Below are 16905 nucleotides of genomic sequence, written 5' to 3' on the forward strand. Positions count from 1 at the left end.
TTCACAGCAGAAACAAATCCAGGCCCAGGGACCCTGCTCTGGGACTTGAAACAATTGTTTTCCAAGGTATGGTTGAGACACCTCCGCCAAGCATGGCAGCACACCACCCAACAGTTGTGATAAATTTCTTGGCTACACCGACAATCAAAATGGTCTGGCAATACCCTATGTACCCTGTGCCAGTCAGCTTTGAATATGCCTTTCCTGCCTGCCCATTAACCAGGGACCTCAGATTATTGGCCAGTCCAGGATTTCTGGGAGGTAAATAAAAGGACTGAAATAATTCATTCTATGATTCCAAATTCATACACATTGCTCAGTCTCTTGACAGACATATATGGTCTATAAAGTCCTGTGCCTTAAGGATATTTTTGTTCAATTTCCCTGGCACCAGTGAGTCAGTCTGTGGATTGAGCCAATGGTCAAGTCTCAGTACTGACTGGAAGAAAGCCATCCCCAAGATCAAGAAGCAGAGGGGGCAGTGGGATATTAAGGCTCTGGATGCCTGGGTTTGCTGAAATAGCCCAGCCCCTTTATTCTGTCACATTGGGATACCAGCCTTTGAAATGAACTGAAACAGAGGAATAAGGTCTCCAGGAACCAAAGCAGGCTCTAAGCTGAGCCCCAGCTTTGAGCCTACTAGATGTCACTAAACCATTCCACCTTCTCATTCATGAGACTTGGGACACTGCAAAGGGCATTTTGACTCAAATCCTGGACCCCTGGTGGAGGTCTGTAGCCCTTCTGTCTAAGCTTCTAGACCTGATGGCCTCTAGTTGGCCATCCCGCTTTTGTGCCATAGTCACAGCCGCTACACTCGGAAGGGAAGACAACTTTAACAGAAACCCTAAGAGTGGAAAATGCCCAGGGGATGCCAAATGCCCACATCACTCAAAAGCAGAGTTTGTGGCTTGATCAGACCCATCTCAATGTTGCTGCTGAACCTCAACCCTGCTTGAAAGACCTCAGTGCCTGACGATGACCTTGAGACCTTTCTCCATGACTGTGAGAACTCAATGGACAATTCTTAGGCCTGTTGCCCAGACCTCCAGGACATTCCCCTTCCAGAGACAGGTCTGTTTGTTTACTGATGGAAGCAGCCTGGTCACTAACGGAGTCAAGAAGGCTGCAGCAGCAATGACTACATAATGGGCCACCATATGGACGCATGCCTTGCCACAGGACACACCAGCCCAAAGGCAAAGCCAATTGCTCTCAGTCAAGCCTTAGGCTGGAAAAGGGACAGCCAAGTAAACATTATATAGACAACTGGTATGCTTTTGCTACCCTTCATGTCCATGCCATGATTTAGAATGAGAGAGTCTATTGACTGAAGAAACAAAACTGTTAAAAAAACAAAGAAAAAATTCTTGCTCTCCTTAATGTGGTTTGACGCACCGAGGCTGTTCTCCATTCATGGCAAGGACCATCAAACGGCCAATACACCTGAAGCCCAAGGAAATCAGAGGGCAGCCGGGCAGCCTAGAGAGCAGCAGAGATGCCAGGAAGCCCATTTCTGTCCTGCCTATTGTTTTTCCTGACCCATACCTTCCTCCCTAACCCATATACTCCTATGGAAAAAGAGGACAAAACCTGCAAAAGAAGATCTGACTGAATGGTGAATCTTACCAGCCTCAAGAATGATCCTCCCTAAGGCCATCGGAAGCCTTTTGGTGCATAAGTTTCTTTTAAAGTATTTCCCATCTCTCCAACAGGTCCAGACTTCAGTCCATTCTAGGGTTTGAGACGCCCTTCTGGATCCTTTCTTGGTACCCTATCATTCATTCCAACCCAGGGACCAAGTATACAAAAAAAGTTTAAACAAAAACAATAACAAAGCAAAAACCAAACAAATAAACAAACAAAACCCTGACACCTGCCTGGAAAGGGCCTCACACTGTTATCCTGATAATGCTCAGTCATGGGCCTTACACTGCCATCCTGACAATGTTCAGTCATGGGCCTTACACTGCCATCCTGACAATGCTCAGTCATTGTTGATGGACTCAACATATAGTTCAGGTTGATGGGATCACTGCTGGATTCATCCTCCCATGCCAAGCCTGTTCCAGACCAGGACTGGAAATGATCTATCTCACCTGAACCAGGTCCACTCAGGCTAAGACTCTCACACACAAAAAACTCCTGTTTGGTTATGTATCTGTTCCCCATTTTCTGTCGCTTGTAATACTAGTCTTACAGTTACTCCCAACTCAGAAGCTTCTTTAGTTCACAGTGTGACATGGCGAAGGTCCTCTGCCTTGTCTCAGCTGGAGCCACCTTTGCTTTAGCTTGAAACTGAACTCCCCATCTTTTCTACCTCTGCTGTGAAAAAGTCCCTTGGGGAACTTCATTAGGGTTTTATTGCTGTGAAGAGACACCATGACTATGGCAACTCTTATAAAGGAAAACATTTAATTGGGGTTGTCTTACAGTTCAGAGGTTCAGTCCATTATTGTCATGGAGGGACACATGGTGGTGAAGAAGGAGCAGAGAGGTGTACATTTGATTGGCAGGCAGCAGAAGGAGGCTGTGTATCACATAGGATGTAGCTTGAGCATATAAGACCCCAAAGCCTGCCTCCGCAGTAGTTTCACACTTCTTCCAACAAAGCTACAGCAAGGCAATGTCTCATAATAGTGTCACTCCCTATGTGCCAATCATACAAACACATGAGTCTATGTGGGCATTCCTATTTAAATAAGCACACATAGGAAATCACCCAACCATGTTCTAGAACTTGGGGTCAAAATGATCCACCTAACTGCATGTTTTTGACTTCTGTTAAGCAGTTTTCTTGCTTCATTTCTCCTGCAACTGTCATCCAGGGGGTAGTTTTAATGTGTCCTTTGTCTTTTTAAATGCTCCCCAAAATGCACTTGAGGCTGTTCTGTGAGAATTGTTTCTCTCCAGGCTTAATGTAGTCTCTCAATTCAGACTTTGGATGTATTGAGTAGTCTTTGGGGCTCTACCCTGTAACAACAGGAACTTGGTTGTCTTGGGGTTTTTATTGCTGTGAAGAGACACCATAACCATGGCAGCTCTTATAAAGGAAAACATTTAACTGAGGTGGCATTTTACAGTTTCAGAGGTTCAGTCCATTATCATCACGGTGGGGAGCATGGCAGCATGCAGTCAGTCATGGTGCTGGAGAAGGAGCTGCTAAATGTTGGTATGTAGGCCACAGGAAGTAGACTGAGTGCCACACTGAGTTAAATTTGAGCAAAAGAGACTTCAAAACCCACCCTCACAGTGGCGTACTTCCTCTAACAAAGCCACACCTACTTCAACAAGGCCACACCTCCTTCTAGTACCACTCCTTTTGGGGGCCATTGTCTTTCAAGTCACCATATTGGTTTACCTGTACTACTGGTCTCACCAGCTGGATGACCTTAGAACTTCTGTATAATACTCCAGTTTATGTACGGTTGTACATGTACTTCCCCAAGTGTACGTTTATTCAGGATAGAGAGGGTTACCTCTTATTTCCCTTTGGGCTGAGCCACTGGCAGACAGGATAGCTGCCCTTCTCCCTGTTCCAATGAAGTAAATTATTCATCAAACAAAACAGCAGCCTCAGTTCACCTTTTTGATCCTTAACACTCAGTATTTACCCCTTAGTCTAATTCAAAGGTTTAAAAGCAACTTTTAATGGGGGATGGAATGACTAGGGTAATGCTATCCTATCCTGACTTTATTTTGTGCCTGCTGGGTCTTTTCTCAGCTCTCTACCCCCAGCAGTCACATTCGCCTTGGCAGTGCCTTGGGCGACTTTTCACAACTGTGACCATGGTCTAAATGAATTGTGTAAGTACCTAATACCACTGAGCTTTACAAAGAGAGCAGATGCTGCTAGGCCACCCCAAATTCCTCACTAATGCACCCCACTTCAAATGCTGATATAACTGTGGATTTGTCTTTAAAAACACTGTACCCCTCAGTCTGGGGACCAAGAGACTTTTCAGAGGCATGAACCCACTCTTAGTTTGGCTATCACTAAGAGGACTAAAAGCTATAATTGGCTTAGGCAGTGCGGCTGTCAGTCACTATCTCACATGGGTCACTTCAGGTCCTATGGTCATGGTGTCTCTTCACAGCAATAAAACACTGACTAAGACAGCATCCAAATCACTATCAACTCCTGTTCATGCTATGTCAAAACACATCTAGTTTATTTGCTTACGTTTTTACCCAAGGAGTTACCATCCAGATTCTCTCCTATGTTTCTTCCATTTTTCTACTTACATGGCCCTCAACAGAGCTGGAGGACATAGGCCAGGTCACCATGTGGATGGACGGCTGCCTCCCGTCTCTTGCTACAATTTCCACGCCCCTCCTATGTTTATGCAATGTCTCCACTCCTCCTATGTATATCCTGTATATCTTGTTCTGTAGAGTTTTTAAAAAGAGGGCAAGGACTTTGTTGGAGAACTCATTTAAATTTTCCAGGCATATCAGGCTTATAAACAGTGGGTGTCCAAGGACTAGAAAGGAAAGCCAGACCATAAATTATCCCTTCCCTCACATGTCTGGGAACATGTGTTCAGAGCTAAGGAAACAAATTCAAGAAACAGACTTTTCATGGAGGGTGGACATAATCCATGTGAGCTTCATCCCCTTCCTGAGTCGACTGCTCTCTTGCTTCATTCTCCCAGGGTAAAGCCCGGCTCAGCTGCTGTACCAGGGAGAGGGGGACCCTGCAGTGGTGAGAACCCTGAGTGACGGCCATTCGGTCTTCAGGGAAGGAGGGGAGGGTGTCTGGGGGACTGTAGGCGTCAGGTTGGTGGAGTACACTAGGAGAACACCCCCAGAATCAACTAATCAGGGCCCCTGGGACCCACAGAGACTGATGCTGCAGTCATGAACCTTCAGAGACCTGTGCTAGCACCTGGGCATTCCTGCTGCAGCTGTTCAGCTTAGGGTTTTTGTGGGGCTCCTAACAGTGGGAGTGCAGGTGTCTCTCACTCTTTTCCATCCCCTTGGAACCCTTTTTCTCCTATTGGGTTGCTTTGTTCAACCTCGATACAAGGGTTTGTGCCTAGTCTTATTGTATCTTGTTATGTTGTGTGTGGTTGATATCATTGGGAGACCTGCTCATTCCTGAAGGGAAATTTAGGAGCAGAGGTTCTCATGGATGGGTGGGGGTGGGGGGTGACTGGGAGCAGTGCAGGTAGGGGACACTGATGGTAGGATGTATTATAGGAGAAAAAAAATCAAAATTAATAAAAGGATGGGCCCAGAAAGTTGCAGAGCTGAGGAAGGCATCTCACCAGTCAGGTCTGGCTGCTTCTGGGAAGCAGGTCTGAGAGCATCTGTAATTTAAATTTATAGTCAGAATTTATCACCTCACAGATAAACTTTAATAATTGTGTACACTGGTAACAGTGGGAATATAGATCAGAGATGGATTACACCCAATAGTGTGACAGAATTGTCTATAGAGTTTGCTCGAGACACATCAGACCCTGGGTCCCTCCTGAGAGTCTGACCAAGGAGTTCCCAGTGGACAGAGAACTTTCCCTCTTGTCCACTCCCGTATCCCACTCACCTTCAATCAGCCAAGCCACCAGTGTGTTTGCACGTGGCACCTTTGGTTGGGTTAGAGAAGGCTGTAGCAGCAGGTCTCCTGAATTTACTGCTCCTGGCTCAGCTAGGATCTAAGGCAGGAAGGTGCTAGTCATTCCTGAGGACAGGGCAGTCATGTGCAGAGGCAGCTCAGGGCTGGGCCTCCTAGGAGGAGGCAGATGATGGCAGAGCACTGGCAAGTGTACCTGTGATGTTAACAGTCAGGGAGAGGCCATGCAGGTTCTGAGTGCCTGTGGGCATTAATAAGCAGGTGGGGGTATAGCTCAGGGGTAGAGCATTTGACTGCAGATCAAGAGGTCCCTGGTTCAAATCCAGGTGCCCCCTTGCTTAAATATTTTGGCACTTCACTTACCACATTCACCTAGGAGAACTCAAGTGAAGCTAGGAGGTCTTTACTAGTTGGGAGTTTTCTCAAATAATCACATATCCTCCCCTCTGGGCTTCACAATTCAGGGTGTGTGTAGCTTAGCTCCTCAGCCCACTAGAGTTCCCCAAGGTCTCAAAGCCCACAAGGCTCCCAAGCCCTCACCTGAGCACCACAGTGCTCACTGTAGTGTTTTCCCCACCTCCATGCATCTCCCTGCTTGCACGTCCCACTCCACTCCTCACTTCTGTCCTGTTTTCTGACCACAGAGAGATCAGCTTTGCGCTGCTTCAATTGGGCACTATGAGATGAGGTGTGTTCTGAATACCCAGCTTCCATCTGGGAGTCTATTTGACAGGAAGGGCTGTGGCTATACTGCTAATGATAAACTCAGAACCAGCTGACTCCTGCATCCTTAGTGTGTTGGCCTGTGGAAAAGCAGGCAGCCAGACTGCAGCAGCTCTCAGACCCAGGAAAGAGATTATTAGGGTACCTCAGAAGCCAGCCTGGTACTATGGGTTCCCCCAACAGTCAAGAGTCAGGGCAGGAGCCCATACTTGTTCCACAAAGTTTGTGATCTCCATCCCTATGTGCCCACGTCTGTGGGCACAGAGTTTGTGACATTGAACTACACTTTAATAAAGAAATTTTAGACTGAGTAGTTCATGTGGAGGTTTGAACCAGAGAACTCTCAGTCGACAACTAATCCTTAGATCCCAGCTATTACCTACCCTGATAGCCAACAAATAAATGGGTTCTCGATTCCCAGACATTGATGGGAACTTCAGACAGAGATAACTAAGAGTCCCTAATGGCTCTGATAAGTCAGTCTGTCAGGGACCGATTTAGCTCACACTGTCTCAGCACTATTTTGAGTCGTTAATCTTCTGTTTTAAGGAACTTTCTTGTAAGGTGGGGACGTCACTCCTGGAGGAAACGGCCACACAAGGAAAGTCCTGGCTAATGCTAGGAATATGAGGGTCACAGGCACACAACATCCCCAGGACAAAATGAGGAACACCCGACGGACTGAATCCTGGGCACTTGGATATTTACAAGTTTACAAGCAAAAGAGACAGAAAAAAATGGGCAGTGAAGTAGAAAGATCATGATGAAGAAAGAGTGAGAGCCCCCACGTCAGTGGGAGCCGGTCCTCTAGGAATTGGTTCATGACTAAGAAAAGGCCTCAAGAAATTGTGGGAGGTGAGCGAGATGAAGGGTAGCCGACGGTGCTCTCCTGAGAAGCACCATCTTCTCTGAGAGGTGGGTCCTGCCATGTGCCATGGTACACCTGTACTTTATCCCATTGCACAAACCTAACCACAATCACTGCAACCTTGAGCCTTTAATATCTGTCTTATAAACTGAGTAGAATCTGTCAGCATGTCCCTGTGTGAGGATGCCAAAGAGGTCGCTAGTGCTTTAGTGGCAACTCGGGGAAAGTGAAGAGACAGACCAGGATAGAGAGGACGAGCTGATGGGGTGGGTCGCAAACCTTTTCCTTTTAGACTTGAGAAGTGATATGGGAAAGACAGCAGCATAAAAATGTGGAGGTGCCCCCGTCAGACGGCCTCAGTCTTCTCAGTGAGGAGGAAACGAGGCTTCCTAAAGAGAACAAAGGAGATATGTGATGCTAAAGAAGAAAATCAAACTTTGGGAAACAGAAGTGAATTCAAAGAGGAATGATGTTGGTCAGCACCGGGTGGCATGACTGGGCTGGGCCAGGAGGCAGCATCAGTGTCCTGGTGGGCCAAAGAGAGAGCAGTGGTCTCTAGAAACTATCCAACCACCAGAGCCTCAGCCTCAGTCTCCCCTGCACCTGGAGGAGTGCTCCCTGGGACCACAACAGCTCCTGCAGCTGGGGGAGTGATCACTGGCGCTGTGGCCCCACCTACAATGATAAGACCAAAACATCTGAGCCTTGGGCCCATATACAGCTAGGGGAGAGATCATCAGAGGCTCAACACTGCCTGTACCTAAAGGAGCTTCCAATGGAGCCACAGCCCTCAGCTACACCAATTGGAGAAGGAGGGCTCACACCCTCGCCTAAAGCACAGGCTCCACCTGTACCAAGTAGAGGAAGAGTTGGGTAGACAACAGGGTAAGAATACACTCAACAATACAAGGAGCAGTACAATACCACTAGAAACCAGTGGTTCTACAACAGCAAGGCCTGAACATCCCAATGCAGATGAAGCAGTAGAAAACATCATTAAAAATAACTTTATGAACATGATTGAGGACCTTAAAGAGAAAATGAAAAATTCCCTTAAAGATACGGAAGAAAAGACAAACAAAAAATTGGAAGACATCAGCAAATCCCAAAAGAAAGAAAGAAAGAAAGAAAGAGCAATCAGACAGATGAAAGAAATGGTTAAAGACTTAAAAACTGAAATAGAGGCTATAAAAAAAACACAAATCACAGGAATTCTGGAAATGAAAAATCTGGGTAGATGATCAGGAACTATAGTTGCAAACATAAATAACAGAGTACAAGACATGGAAGAGAGAATCTCAGGCATTGAAGAAACAATAGAGGAAATAGATTCACCTGTCAAAGAAAATGTTAAAACCAGCAAATTCTTAACACAAAATATCCAGGAAGTCTGGACACCACGAAAGTACCAAACCTAAGAATAATAGAGATAGAAGAAAGAGAAGTACAGCTCAAAGGCACAGAAAATATATTCAACAAAATCATAGAAGAAAACTTTCCCAACCTAAAGAAGGAAAGAAGGACATACCTATAAAAGTACAAGAAGCATACAGAACAACAAATAGACTGGACCAAAAAAAAAGTCCCCTCACTACATAATAATCAAAACAGTAAACATACAGAATAAAGAAAGAATATTAAGAGCTGCAAAGGAAAAGGGCCAAGTAGCATACAAAGGCAGACCTATCAGAATTAAACCTGACTTCTCAATGGAAACAACGAAAGCCAGAAGGCATTAAGCAGACACTAAGAGACCATGAATGTAAGCCCAGACTACTATACCCAGCAAAACTTTCACTCAGCATAAACAGAGAAAACAAGATATTCCATGACAAAACTAGATTTAAAGAAAACAAATCCAGAAATCCAGTCCTACAGAAAGTTTTTGAAGGAAAACACCAACCCAAGGCAGACAGGCAATAAATAATTTCACATGAGCAAATCCCTAAGAAGAAAAGCACACACACACATAATACCACCAACACCAACAAACAAAAACAATAGAAACTAGCAATCACTGGTCATTAATATCTCTTAATATCAATGGACTCAATTTGCCTATAAAAAGACATAGACTAACAGATTAGATATGAAAACAGAATCCATCCTTCTGCTTCATCTAAGAAACATACCTCAACTACAAAGACAGATATTGCCTCAAAGTAAAGGGCCAGGAAAATATTTTTCCAATCAAATGGACCTAAGAAACAAGCTGATGTAGCTATTCTAATATCTAACAAAATAGACTTCCAACTAAAATTAGTCAAAAGAGATGAAGAAGGTTATTTCTTCAGAGGAAAAATCCATCAAAATTAAGTCACAATTCTGAACATCTATGTCTCAAATCCAAGGACAGCCTCATTTGTAAAAGAAATATTACTAAAGCTTAAATCACACATTAAACACCACACAGTAATAGTGGGAGTTTTCAACACCCCACCCTCACCAATGGACAGGTCTGTCAGACAGGAACTTAACAGAGAAATAAGGGGACTAACAGATATGATTCAAATGGGCCTTACAGACATCTATAGAACATTCCACCTGAACATTTCTTCTTCACAGCACCCCATGGAGCCTTCTCTAAAACTGACCACATACTCAGTAACAAAGCAAACCTCGACAGACAAAAGAAAAAATGAAATAAATCCCTGTATCTTAAAGTTAGAATTCAATAACAAAACTAATAGAAGAAAGCCCATAGACTCATGGAAATTGAACAATGCTCAACTGAATCACCACTGGGTCAAGGAAGGAACAAAAAAGAAATTAAAGACTTCCTAAAATTCAATAAAAATGGCAACACAACATACCCAAACTTATGGGACACAATGAAAGCAGTGTTAAGAGAAAAGTTCATAGCACTAAATGTCTACATGAAGAAGCTGGAGAAATTCCACACTAGTGAATTAACAGAATAACTGAAAGTTCTAGAACAAAAAGAAGCAAACTCACCTTGGAGAGGTAGATGGCTGGAAATAACCAAACTAAGGGCTAAAATCAATAATACAAACAAAGAAAACAATACAAAACAATCAATGAAACACAGAGTTGGTACTTCAAGAATATCAGCAAGATTGAAAAACTTTGGGGCTAGAGAAATGGTTCAGCGGTAAAGAGCACTGCCTGTTCTTCCAATGGTCCTGAGTTCAATTCCCAGCAACCACATGGTGGCTCACAACCATCTGTAATGGGATCTGGTGCCCTCTTCTGGCCTTCAGGCACACACTCAAAAAGAGTATGGTATACATAATGAGTAAATAAATAAATATTAAAAAAAGATTGAAAAATATTTATCCAAACTAAACAAAGAACAAAGAGAGAATATCCAAATTAATGAAATCAGAAATGAAACAGGAAATATAACAACAGACATTGAGAAAATCCAGAAAATCTTTAGAAGACCACAGAGAGCTGGCAAGATGGTTCAGTAGATAGGGGCACTTACTGTCAAACTTGACCATGTGAGTTTGATCCCAGTGTCCCACTGTCACAAGCTGCTAGAACCATAACCTTACACATTTGTCTTCTGACCTCCACACTTGTGTTCTGGCACAGGTATGAGAACACACAAAAATTAATGTGATTTACAAAATTTTTGTGGTTAAAAAATGTATACCTAGAATTAGGCAGCTGGACTCAGTATAAATGATTCCAATTTTATTGACACCATGAGAGCATCCTAATCAGGAAACAGTCAAATATGTGCCTTCTTCTCCCTGTCAGTACTTTTGGCCACATCAATGTTACAGTTTCTCCACAGCCTGTCTGACTTGGTGCTTATTAACCTTGGCATTCACAATGACCACAAATGAGTCTTCTTCATGGCTGACTCAGTGTGTTGTGGGAAAATCTTTCTGTAACTATGAACATGTGTCTTTGACAAGGTGCCTTCTGATTGGTTTAATAAAGAGCTGAATAGTCAGTAGCTGCACAGGATAGGCAGGATTTCTGGGGAGAGGGAGGAAGAGGAGATAAATCTAGGCATACAGAGATGCCATCAAGACACAGACCTAGTTGCACATACAGAATGAAGAAGAGGTTTTAAAAAGCAACATTACAGAATATAGATTAATAGAAGCAGGTTAATTTAATTTATAAGAACTAGTTGGGAACAAGCCTCAGCTAAATGCCAAGCTTTCGTAATTAATAAGAAGTTTCCATGTTGTCAGTACCAGAAGAAAGTCTGATGAGAAAGCATGCTATGGCCCTGGTCAGGGGGACCTTGATGATGGCATAGTGACCAAACACTCTTAGGAGGGTATTTGTGCTTCCTCCAGCGCTACAAGGCTGTCAGAGGTGGGTGACGTGGAATTCTTCTTCCTTTTGTGGCTATGGACACCTTTCAGCCCTGCCTTCTTGGCTTCCAGGGCCTTTCCTTTAATCTGAGCTTTGCTAGGGGCAGGAACTGCCTTTTTATTGCTTTTGGTGCCACCTTGGCAAAAAGCATAATTTAATTTTTTAAAGAGAAAAGAAAACTACAGGCAAAGGCCGTAGTTGGTAGGTCCATAGTGGGTTAGTGAAGCACAGTGTAGCTCTGAGATCATAGGCACATGAAAGAAACTGAGGTGAAACTGTGGCTCTCCGTTTTCGTAACAAGAAGAAACAAAAGTGAAAGTTTGTAGTCTAAGATAATGAGATAAAATAGCTACGAAGGAGGATCAGGCATAGGTTGTGTGGTGATTTTTGTTTTCACTGGCAGCTTATACTGGACTTAGGATCACTATGGACACACCTATGGGGTGTGTGTGTGTGTGTGTGTGTGTGTTTCCAGAAGGGTTTAACTGAGCAGCAGGCTGCACCACCCTGCAGGCTGGGGTCTTAGACTGGATGAAAAGAAGAGAAGAGAAGAGAAGAGAAGAGAAGAGAAGAGAAGAGAAGAGAAGAGAAGAGAAGAGAAGAGAAGAAAAGAGAAGAGAAGAGAACTATATGTTTTCCTTTGAGATCACCTTCTTAATTTAGCTTCTCTAGAATCACGAATTATAGGCTCAATGTCCTTTATTTATGGCTAGAATCCACTTTTGGGTGAGTACATACCATATTCATCTTTTTGGGTCTGGGTTATTTCTCTCAGTAAAGTGTTTTCTATTTCCATCTGCTTACATGCAAAATTCAAGATGTCATTGTTTTTTACCGCTGAGTAAAACTCTAAATTGTATATGTGCCACACCTTCTTTAACCATTCTTCTATTGAGGGGCACTTAGATTGCTTCCAGGTTCTGGCTATTACAAATAGTGCTGCTATGAACATAGTTAAACAAATGCTTTTGTAGTATGATTGGGCATCTCTTGGGTATATTCCCAAGAGTGAAATTGCTTGCTCCTGAGGGAGGTTGACTCCCAGTTTCCTGAGAAACTGCCACACTGATTTCCAAAGTGGCTGCACAAGTTTGCATTCCCACCAGCAATGGATGAGTGTTCCCCTTACTCCACATCCTCTCCAGCAATGGCTATCACTGGTGTTTTTTGATTTTAGCCATTCTGACAGGTGTAAGATGGTATCTCAAAGTTGTTTTGATTTGCATTTCCTGATCACTAAGGAGGTTGAGCATGACCTTAAGTGTCTTTTGGCCATTTGAACTTCTCCTGTTGAGAATTCTCTGTTCAGATCAGTACCCCATCTGAGTTCCAAATACGGGCGAGAGCGTCACTGAGGACACGGAGGGAGCGGTGCACAGAGATGGAGACAACCTCAAAGGAGGAGAGGTGCTGAGGGCTGGCAGAGGGCCAAATCTGGATCCACGAGGAACCGTCAAAAGATAGGAGCAAGAAGAGGAGATACTTTCTCTGCTTGAGTCTGAGGGAAGAGCTGACCTCTGGGAAAGCTAGGTGTCGTATGTGTAATGAGGCATAAAAGCAGGGATTCAAGAAAAATGCAAGTGGCTGAAAACTATCCATAGAGCATCTGGAGGGCTGGCAGGATTGGGGAGGACCTCCAGACCTAAAAAAGCCGACCCATCTTTTTAGCCTCAGGAAGGGCAGCATGGGACCAGCATCCACTAGCTGCAGACAACATTCTGAGTGTTTATGAAACTGGAAAAAAAAAACAGTCTCATCCATGCAGGACAAAACCACTAAGTAAACGCTCATATAAATGAGGCCCAGCTTTATGAAAAGGGGGTGATCACTGAAGATCAAGGTTTTGTTTTGGCAGGTCCTTGCTCTTCTGCTGAGAGAGGTCACAATACACACAGCTCAGTGAATCTAAGAGCTGCTAGCTGTAGGCAAAGCCTCCAGGGACATGAGACGTGGCCAGGCCCTGTCATATGTGGCAATTTCTCTGCCATTCAGTGCAGAGATCCAGACGCCCATGCCACCAAATGGCTTTATTATAAGCACCCATGTTTGACACATGTGTGTTACAGATTTCTAGTGTTTATACAAATCCAAATTAGCAAGGAATATGTTCAAGATAGTTCTTTGTAAAGATCGTAAAAGATGATTCTTGTGAAGAATGATAAAAAGCTGGTAGTGTACTTCTGAACTATATTCTTTCTGGATCCACAATGTGCCCTGAGATATTTCTATAAAAAGCCATTTGTTCTCCAAAACATAAAAACCTTTTGCTCTTTTAGTTTTGAGATGGACAATATAATGCCTCAATCCCTTCTGCGGAGTTTTGCTTTCAAAGCTTAAAATAAGACACAGAATTGCCGACGACTGCAGCAGAAACTGACAGAAACAGGTATGAACGTGACGCACACATCACCAAGTTGCTGTTCAACCCTCTGCAAACTCCCTTGGACTGACAAGGCCTCTCTCGCTAACCCAGAGAGCATCCTGCCTGGGATCTGAGGGTCGAGTCTATCCCATCCCAAGGAATAATGGCTATAAAGGGGGAGAATTTACAAACCAAGTTTGCTAAGAAGCAACTGTCCCCAGAAAACACCGGTGCTGGCTGCTATCGGTGTCGTACACCCAGAGGCTAGAGACATGAGCAAAGGTCCAGAGCACAGATGCTGGCGTCCAGATGGGGATGTTGCCGCCTGTCCTGAGAGGCTCCCAGGAAGCTCTGTAAGGCTTGTTTCCACTTTATTTGTGGTCTGGAAGCCACTGGAAAGTTTTCATGGTGCCTGAGCCCCACCCTGGATGTTGTAGTTTAACTCTTCTAGGAGAAAACCTGGGGAAGGGACCTTCTATAGACTCTTTAAGTGATTATAATTTGAGGGTAAAGAACCACAGTAATAAATCTTTGGGCTGGGCCATGGTGGCACACACCTTTAATCTCAGCACTTGGGAGGCAGAGGCTGATGAATCTCTGTGAGATCCAGGCCAGCCCGGTCTACAAGTGATAATTCCAGGACAGACTTCAAAGCTACAGAGAAACTCTGTCTCGGGGTGGGTGGGTGGGGAACCAAAACAAAACAAAATCCTTAGAATTTACTGGTTCAAGGAAAAATTTGTTTTTTGGAAAAATATTTTAACACCAGTGTCTATTAAGAAAAAGAAATTAAATGTAGGCATCTATGTAAAAGGGCAAAACTAAAGATATGCCTATGGGTTACCTGAACTTGATCCCAAAGATGGCTAAGTGTAACTAACGTCTCCTTCGTACCTCTTCAACCTTGGTTCCACACCCAAGGTAACTCCGTATTCATGATGTGCTGCTAATAATTCAGAAATTGACAAGATTTCTACATTGGTGTCTTCTCCTCTCCAGCTTTGACTAGACCAACACACACACACACACACATGCACGCATGCACACATGCACACACTCAGCCTATGGTAAAGGAATCAACTTTGACCTGAAGAAGACACCATAGGTTCAAAGGAAGAGATAGGACCTTCTTCTGGTCCTAGGTTGTTGATGACCCTCCCATGAGGCTCAGAGAGAGCCTTCTCCGAGATCTAAGTGTTCAGGAAGATACTATCACATTCCTTGATTGATTCATTCAGCAAATGCCTAAGTAGCTTGCTAGTTTGGGGACCCTGTCGTCAGAGTTGGGTACAGATACACGTGTAAGACACTGTCCTTTCAGTTCAGAAGGTTTACTCTACATGGGAGACAAATAAAGGGTGAAATGTTTCCATGCAGGGGGCAGGAGCTGAAGCACAGGCAGGGAACTGGAAGCGAGGAGCACCCTGTCTGGGGCTCCAGAGGGGCTTCCAGAGGAGAGAAAGGCAAGGGCTGCAGGAAGTTGGTTCTACTCCCAACTCCTATAAGCTCAGTTTCCTACAGTGAGTGAACCTCCTGATCACAGCCTTAGAGGACAACCTCTGCCTCAACACGCATGACTGTGACCTGGATGGGCCTGACAGAATCTAGGAAACAGGTGAACAAAGATCAGTATCAAATGTAACAACATCCAGGATAAGGGACAATGGTCGGGGAGCCTGCTCATTTGTTTCCTGGCCACCCAGACTGAAGAAATCACACAGAAATCTGTATTAATTGTGATACTGTTTGGCCAATAGCTTAAGCGTATTTTGAGCTAGCTCTTATGTCCTAAACTAAGCCATATCCATTAATCTGTGCATCACCACGAGGTAACCAGTGAAGTTTCGGCGGACTCCAGCAGAGGTGTGTCTCCAGTGGCAGCTACATGGCTTTTCACTGACTCTGCCTTCTTTCTTCCAGCATTCAGTTTAGTATTCCTACCTAGCTCTACTCTGCCCTATCACAGGCCAAATAGCTTCTTTATTCATTAACCAATAAAAGCAACACATAAGCAGAAGGACTTCCCACACCAGGACAAGGTAGGTGACACAAGCTTTATTTGGATCTTCTAGGACCACACAAGACATTTTGTGATAGGGCATCTAAAATAGATCCTAAAAAGGGGGCACCTGGATTTGAACCAGGGACCTCTTGATCTGCAGTCAAATGCTCTACCCCTGAGCTATACCCCCACCTGCTTATTAATGTCTCACAGGCACTCAGAACCTGGATGGCCACTCCCTGACTCTTAACATCACAGGTACACTTGCCAGTGCTCTGCCATCATCTGCCTCCTCCTAGGAGGCTCAGCCCTGATCTGCCTCTCCACATGACTGCCCTGTCCTCATGAATGACTAGCACCCTCCTGCCTTAGATCCTAGCTGAGCCAGGAACAGTAAATTCAGGAGACCTGATGCTACAGCCTTCTTCAACTCAAACAAAGAATCCACGTGCAAACACACTGGTGGCTTGGCTGATTGGAGGTGAGTGGGATACAGGAGTGGACAAGAGGGAAAGTTCTCTGTCCACTGGGAACTTTTTGGTCAGACTCTGGGGAGGGACCCAGGTTCTGATGTGTCTCTAGCAAGCTCTGTGGACAATTCTGACTGACACACTATTTAGTGTTATTTCTTTTCCCCTCTCCCTTTCCATGCTGTAGATGTGAAATAAATTGACAATGGTTCAATTAAGGACAAATAAAACACTTCTGCTTGATAATTAAGTCAAAGCAGAGTCTGGGGATCTGACAAAGGGCTCTGAGCCATGGGCACTAAAGCATGACACAGAACTAACATATGATCAGCATTTGACAGAGTCGTGGCAGGCAGGGTTTAACTGACAAAAAGTCCCCGAGTTTTACCCTTGTACCTGTGTAGACTCCCATGAGCACAGGCACCTGCACTGCCCCACCCAGGGATGTAGTGTGCGTGGTGACTTCTCGTCTTCAACGCCCTCAGGGACCTGAACCACCACCTTCAGACAGGACTCTATCAGGCTTGATTTACCATGTCCTTCTCCACAGACCTATCTCAGGAGCCCAGCACCCATGCATGCCCAGCACACTGCAGTGTTGCTGTT

At 44.4% G+C, this 16905-nt stretch overlaps 1 non-coding gene across 1 annotated transcript; it reads right to left on the reverse strand.

Moving 5' to 3' along the window:
• Positions 1-15947: 15947 nt before the first annotated feature.
• Positions 15948-16019, reverse strand: Trnac-gca (transfer RNA cysteine (anticodon GCA)). Its single transcript has one exon. It is a non-coding gene; the product is annotated as a tRNA-Cys (tRNA).
• Positions 16020-16905: the final 886 nt, after the last annotated feature.

This window comes from Myodes glareolus, chromosome 25, assembly GCF_982192425.1.
Source record: "Myodes glareolus chromosome 25, mMyoGla1.1, whole genome shotgun sequence".
Taxonomy (NCBI): Eukaryota; Metazoa; Chordata; class Mammalia; order Rodentia; family Cricetidae; genus Myodes; species Myodes glareolus.